General features: G+C 44.6%; 1 protein-coding gene across 1 annotated transcript in view; it reads left to right on the top strand.

Moving 5' to 3' along the window:
* The window catches only part of Znf668 (zinc finger protein 668), a 704021-nt gene that overhangs the window by 91437 nt on the left and 604720 nt on the right, over window positions 1-7864 (top strand). The window lies entirely within an intron of this gene.

Raw genomic sequence — 7864 nt, 5'->3', positions numbered from 1 at the left:
AGGCAAGTGTCTAAACCACTAAGCCATCTCTACCAGCCCCACTTTTGTACTTTTTTTGTTTTAATTTAATTTGTTTTAATTGTTTTTTTTTGTTTTAATTTATTTATTTGAGAGTGACAGAGAAAAAGAGGCAGATAGGAAGAGAGAGAGTGGGTGCACCAGGGTCTCCAGCCACTGCAAACAAACTCCAGTCACATGTGCCCCCTTGTGCCTCTGGCTAATGTGCGTCCTGGGGAATGGAACCTCAAACAGGGGTCCTTAGGCTTCACAGGCAAGCGCTTAACCACTAAGCCATCTCTCCAGCCCTCTCTTGTATTTTTTTTCTGTCTTGTTCATATTCAACAGACTCTTGCTTATGTTATGCCTTCTAGTTAGCACAATTCCAAAATGAGCAATTCTCACCTGTCTTCAGTACCTAGTCTATGACATCTCTTCAAGGAAGATTTGTCAGCTAGGCATGGTAGTACCTGCTTGTAATCCCAGTACTCAGTACATGGACACAAAAAGATCCTGAATTCAAGATCAGCCTGGGATATATAGCAAGTTCCAATACCAGCCTATGTCAGAAATCCAAGGACTGTGCATGTAACTCAATGGTTCTCATGGTATCAATATGAAATATTCCTCACAGACTCATATTTTGAATGTTTGCTTCCCAGCTAGTGATACTATTTTGGAAGGCTGTAGAACCTTTAGGAGGTGGGGCCTGGCTGGAGGAAGTAGTTTACCAGAAATCTTTGAAGGTGATCTTGGCTCCTACTTCCTCCCTTTCTCTCTGCTTAAGGCCCACTGTGCTGTAGAGAGCCCCTACCATATGCTCCCACCACCATGAATTGAGAGACCCTGCCAGGCCTTCCCAACCACAATGACAAACCCTCTGGAACTGTAAGTCATAGGGTTAGGGTTCTTCCCTTTAAGTTGTTCTGTCAGGAATTTTTGTCACCACAGTGTGAAAGTAATTAATACAGTAGTACAATACTTGCTTAACATGTACAAAGGTCCTGGGTTTGATCCCCAGCACTGAAGAGAGATGGGGGGCAGATGAAACAGAGTGGGAAGGCAGACTTTTTGACTTCTGATATAGCTCTGAATACCTTTTGTGGTCCTTGTCTAGGTCCAGGTCTGTCTTCCCAGCTGACTAGTCCTCAAGAGCAAGAACAAGGCTGGAGAAATGGCTTAGTGTTTAAAGTGCCTGCCTGCAAAGCCAAAGGACCCAGGTTCGATTCCCCAGTATCTGCATAAGCCAGATGCACAAGAGGGCAAACACATCTGGAGTTCGTTTGCAGTGGCTGGAGGCCCTGGCACATCCATTCTCTCTCTCTCTCCCAATCTCTCTCTCTCCCCCTGCCTATTTCTCTCTTTCTCTCTTAAATAAATAAAGAAAAATAAAATATAAAAAAAGAGGAAGAACAGATCTAGAAGTCCATTGCAGACTGAAGAGATGGCTTCGCAGTTAAGGCATTTGCCTGCAAAGCCTAATGACCTGAATTTGATTCCCCAGTACCCATATAAAGCCATATGCATAAAGTGGCACGTGCATTTGGAGTTCATCTGTAGCACTTCCATTCTCTCTGCCCCTCATCTATCTCTCTGCTTGCAAATAAATAAATGAAAGCCTATTGCATAAGTTTGGATGCAGGAAGGGGTGGTAAATATCTGTACTTTTTTTTTTTTTTTTTTACTTTTCTAGAATTGACCAGCCTCACAGTCAGGAAATGATGCCCTGAGTCATTGGCCTCCTATCTGACCATGGCAGATGCAAACATCCTTGAGATGGAAACAGAAAAATATTTTATGTAAATATGAGAATACCTTAGTGTTTCAAAATCAGACCTTAATATGAGAGAAAAAAGTCTGAGAACCAAAGGCAGGACATGAGAGAGAAAGTAAATCAAGCATAAATTTCAGGATACAGGGAGCTGAAGAGAGAGGAATGGATGAAGGTTCTGTGGTTCCAGCTTGAGTTTCTGCCCTGGCACCAGCATGTGTACAGTTTTGCACAGGTCACCACCATTTTCAGCCTGGAACTCATCTAATATTTTTTAAAATATCGTTATTGTATTTGTTTATTTATTTATGAATGAGGGAGAGAGGCAGGTACAGAGAGAGAATGGACATGCCAGAGCCTCTAAGCCACTGCAAACTAACTCCAGATGCATGTGCTACCTTGTACATCTGGCTTTACATGAGTACTGGTGAACTGAACCTGGGGTCCTTGAGCTTCACGGGCAAGTGCCTTAACTGTTAAGCCATCTCCTCAGACCCCTTAGTTATTTATTTATTTATTTACTTACTTACTTATCTGAGAGAGATTGGCCTCTAGCCACTGCAAACAAACTCCAGATGCATGTGCCACTTTGTGCATCTGGCTTATGTGGGTCCTGGGTAATCAAACCTGGGTTCTTTGGCTTTGCAGGCAAGCACCTTAACCATTAAGCCATCTCTCCAGCCCTCCCTTTAAAAAAAATTAGCCTGATGTGGTGGCACATGCCTTGAATCCCAGCACTTGGAAGACAGAGGTAAGATGATCACTGTGAGTTTGAGGCCAGCCTAAGACTACATAGTGAATTCCAGGTCAGCCTGGGCTAGTGTGAGACCCTACCTTGAAAAACCAAAACATATATACATATATGCATATAATGTATGTATTTTTCATTTTATTTATTTATTTATGACAGAAAGAGGCAGATAGAGTGAAAATTGGTGTGTCAGGGCCTCTAGCCACTGCAAATGAACTCTAGATGCATATGCTACCTTGTGCATCTGGCTTGACATGGGTACAGGGGAACTGAACCTGGGCCATTAGGCTTTGCAGGCAAACACTTTAACTGCTGAGCCATCTCTCCTGCCCAGCTTTCTCCCTTTTTGTTTAAACCATCTTCTTTTATAAATTATTTACTAAGAGAGGGAGAATGGGCACACCAAGACCTCTAGCCACTGCAAACAAACTCCAGATGCATGTGCATCTGGCTTATATGAATTCTAGGGAGTTGAACCTGGGTCCTTAGGCTTTGAAGGCAAGTGCCTTAACCACTAAGATATCCAGTCTGCTTCCTCCCTTTTATAAAACAAATATTTTTAGTTACTTTTTTGATAGAGACACAGAGAGAGAATAGGCATGCCAGGGCCTCCTGCCACTGCAAACAAACTACACGTGCACCACTTTTTTACAGCTGGCTTTATGTGAGTACTGGGAAATCAAACCCAGACCATCAGGCTTTACAAGTAAATACCTATAACCACTGAGAAATCTCTCCAACCCCACTTTCTTCTTTTTATTCAGTCCAGGACCCCAGCATATGGGGTCTGCAGTTGAGATGGATCCTCCTACTTCAATTAACCTAATCTAAAAAATCCCTCCCAGACATTCCCAGAGATTGTTTCCATAGTGATTCTAAATTCTGTAAGGTTGATAATCCGAGATTAGCCATCACAATGATGTAGTAGTTTTATAAATTTATTTATTTGAGAGAAAGAGAGAAAATGGGTGTGCCAGGGCCTCTCCAGCCTCCTGTGCCACTTTGTGCATCTGATTTTAAAAGCTTTTATTTTCATTTTTATTTACTTATTACAGACAGAGAGAGGAGGAGAGAGGGAGAATGGGCATACCAGGGCTCTAGCCACTGCAAACGAACTGCAGATGCATGTGCCACTGGCTTATGTGGGACCTGGAGAATCGAACCTGGGTCCTTAGGCTTCACAGGCATTGCCTTAACCACTAAGCCATCTCTCCAGCCCTGCATCTGATTTTATGTAGATACTGGGAAACTGAACCCAGGACTACAGACTTTGCAAGCAAGCCCCTTTAACCACTGAGACATCTCCTCAGCCACTTGTTTTAGCATTGCATATAATTTACATACATAGTCTCCCACACATTTTTATCTCTAGATTACTTATAATACCTAAAATGATGTAAATGCTATATAAGTAGTTGTTATACCATATTCTTTAAAGAAGAATGGTCACAAAGTTTGCATATTTTTAGTACAGAAGCAATTTTCTCTTTTTACATTTTATTTTATTTTAAAATATATTGATTTGAGAGGCAGAGGCAGACAGAGAGAGTGGGTGAATAGGGCATGCCAGGGCTCCTGCCATTGCAAACAAACTCCAGATGCATGTACCACTTTGTGCATATGGCTTTATGTGGGTACTGGGGAATCAAACCTGGGCTGTCAGGGCTTTGCAAGCAAGCACCTTTAACTGCTAAGCCATCTCTTCAGCCTCTTGTTTTGTTTCTCCCCCCCCCCCCCGCCGCTTGGTTTTTGAGACATGCTCTTACTCTACCTAGCCCAGGCTGACCTGGAACTCACTCTGTAGTCCAGGCTGTCTTCACATGCACATGTGCTGAGATTTCAGGTGTAAACCATCAGAACAATATTCTTTCTGCACATGTATTTGATGGGTGGCTAGTTGAGCCCACAGGTGTGAAACCCACAGAGGAGCAACTGTGAAGGAGTGGGGAAGTAAGACCATGAAAGGAGAAAGGACAGCAAATGCTGTGTTGTTTTGCACATTTTTTTGTTTTATTTTCTGAGGTAGGGTCTCACTCTAGCTCAGGCTGACCTGGAATTCACTATGTAATCTCAGCATGGCGATCCTCCTACCTCTGCCTCCTGAGTGTTGGGATTAAAGGTGTGTGCCACCGTGCCCAGCTTGTTTTACACATTTTAAAATATAATTAATTAATTAATTTCACAGAAAGAGGCAGAGAGAGAGAGAGAGAGAATGGGCTCACCAGGGCCTCCAACCACTGTAAATGAACTCCAGATGCATGCACCCCCTTGTGCATCTGGTTTACATGGGTCCTGGAGAGTCAAACCAAGATCCTTTGGCTTTGCAGGCAAATGTCTTAATCGCTAAGCCATCACTCCAGCCCTGTTTTACACATTACCTTTGAGCAGAGGGAACCCAGCCTGAGGGCTGAGACTGAAGAATATACCTCAGAATGAACCCTTAACGGCTAGGGAGCTGTGGTATTTATTCACTAATTCCTGTCTCTCAGGGAGTTAGTTTCAAAACACACACAGTTGTGCGCACACACACATACACAGGCTCACACCCCTCAAACCTGCTGAGTACATGGAACAAACTCCCTCCTCCAAGAAGTATTCTCAGATAAGAAACTCGGGGAGCAACAACGAGCCTAGGTGACTGGGAAGTGGCCTCGTGTAACTCTGAAGGACATGGCCTGAAAACCTTTCATTACATAACATCTATTTTCTATTTAACCCCATTACTCATGATTCTCTCCATAGCTCACTCTACTTCGGACACATTGGCCTTTCAGTCTTACTAGCTCTTTTCTGCCACTGGGTCTTTGCACTTGCTGCTTCCTCTGTCTGAGCTGTTTGTCTACAGTGCTCTGCTTGGAAGACTCAACCTTCAAGTTGCACCTTAAATTTTACAATTTCACAGAGACCATCTGTGAGTACCTGGCTCCTTTCCCACCTTCCCTTTCTTTTTCTTTTTTCTTTTTTAAGCTTTCTCACTTTCCCCTCTGTTTCTTGTTCCTTCCTTCATTAATAAGCACAAACTGCATTCCACACTGGAAGAGGACACAAAGAAGCATGTTGCCAGCTCTGAGGAACTTTTGTGTGGCATCTATTCACAGTAGTGTTGCACAAGGCCTTGGGTTCAGTGCTCAGCACCCAAAAAATCATAATAGTGACATACACTATGAAAGAACTAGGGAGGTGCCCTAGGATGACCACTGGAAAAAGGGCTGACTACCTAGATAGTGGAGAAAGGCACTGTTCCTTCATCACCCTAGTCATAAGTCTACTTCTTTTTCATTGCCTTTTTTTTTTTTTTTTTTTTTTTTTTGAGAGCAAGGAGCATGACTTATTAGTTCCCTATTGCACTACCCCCACACTGGCACAGTTGTCGCTAAATATGTCCAACTGGAGCATCATCAAGACAGGCAGTTATACACCAAGAGGTGGACAGTGTGGCCCAGAGAGGGTATGTGGAAAAGGCAGTGAGAGGAGTCTAGCAGGGAAAAGATCTGTGGGTCTGCAGGGACAGAAAGCCCTCACTGGTGTCTCTTGCCCACACATTACACTTTGCCACTAGCTTCTGCTGGTTAGCTGGTAGGGGGGTACGCAGAGAAACATTTCCTGCAGTCTACACCCAGGAGTCCAAGCACCTCCCCCTAGGGAACTTCAGGATCCAAAGTGAAAGTTCTTAGGCCCTTGAGATTTGGGGATTCAGATGGAGCCCTGACTTGGCCCTTCTCTGCTCTAATTTAGCTCAAATGCCACCTCCTCTCAGAAACATCTCTTGACTTCTAGTCTGAATAGACACCTTCTTCCAGTTCAACATCCCCTGGAGCTTCCTGTAGTCACTATCCTGGTCACACCAAGTGTCATCCTGTGCCATCACTATCCATCCTCTCCACCAGCTGAAGGCTCAGAGCAGTGACAACTGCAATGATTCATCTCTGTGGGCTTAACACTAGCACTGGGTCAGGACAAGTCTCAGGGAATTACTAATGAACCAACAGGGAAAAGTAAATAATGACCCTGGACATGCCAACTTCCCTCCTTTGAGGTGGCACAGTATGGAGGGAGAGAAAGAGGTAGGCTGGGGCCATGCTTTCAAGAAACCTACAAGTGACTCAAATATGGGTCAATACCAGTAAGAGAGAAGCTTGTATCTTAATGTCCAGATTTGGGGGGAGGGGGCTTAAATGTACACTTTTTCATGGAGCCCACCTGCGAGTCCTTTAAGGGGGATGTAAAATCTGGGAACCAAACAAGGCAGGACAAGAAAGGAAGCAGTCTAAAAACTTATTTCAGTGATATGGGGAGCTGGAAAAAAGGAGAGTGGAGCCAAGAAGGTTCAGTAACGCCCATATTCTGCTCTTGTCCTGGCTCCACCACTATCTGCATAATCCTGTGCAGGTGGGTACCCTACTCAGCCTGGTGCTCATCTGTTTTTCCTTCCCTTTCCTTTGTTTCAAAATATTCTTATTTAATTGAAAGAGAGGGAAAAATGGGGAGGGAATAGGCATGCCAGGCCCTCTTACCACTGCAAACCAACTCCAGACACATGTGCCACCTTGTGCATCTGGCTTTATGTGGGTACTGGAGGATTGAATCTGAGCAGGCTTTGCAAACAAGCACCTTAACCGCGGAGCCATCTCCTTCCCCCTCCCCCCGCCCCCGCCGCGCCCTTTAACAGCCTAGCTCCTCTTTTTTGAAGATAGACTCGTCTGCAAACCAGGCTTGCCTAAAACTCACTATGCTTGCTGCACTTTTCTTGCTTTGGCCTTTCAAGTGCTGAGATTACAGGAATAAACCATAAGCAGGGCGGTATCTTTCCTGCCCAGGTTGGCCTCCAACTTGCTATATAGCAGAGGATGGCTTTGAAGTCTGATCTTTTTGCCTTGTCTCCAAAGTGTACCACCACGCCTGGCATCAGAAGTGGTCAATGGCGTGGCGTGACAAGACTGCAGTTTCTGCATCTGCCACAGGAATGTGGCCCAAGAATCTACAGGGGACAAAGCCTGTCCAAGGGGTGTGGCATAAGACAGTAAGGTTATCTGACATAGAGACATGGCACCATGAGATGTGGAATGTGTTTTATGCCGTTAGAAAAAAAGTGCACAGAAAAGTGAGGGCGCAGGGAGTGGGGACATCCTGCTTCTGACTGGTTGGAATTGTAAGGACCTACGCCAATCAGGAGGCTCCCTTGAAGCCTGTGTAAAGACCTCACTTACACCGATCTACTTTCTGGGTTTGTGGAACCTTTTCTGAACTCCACAACCGAGAACATAGAGTACCTTAGGAGCGGGGTTGGGGCAGGGAAGCCATGGAGGATGCTGTGTGCAGCCCCAGCTCAAAGAGCAGTACACAAA

This window comes from Jaculus jaculus, chromosome 12 (assembly GCF_020740685.1).
Source record: "Jaculus jaculus isolate mJacJac1 chromosome 12, mJacJac1.mat.Y.cur, whole genome shotgun sequence".
NCBI lineage: Eukaryota > Metazoa > Chordata > Mammalia > Rodentia > Dipodidae > Jaculus > Jaculus jaculus.
The sequence above is the reverse complement of the archived record's forward strand: the minus strand, read 5'-3'. Positions and strand labels throughout refer to the sequence as shown.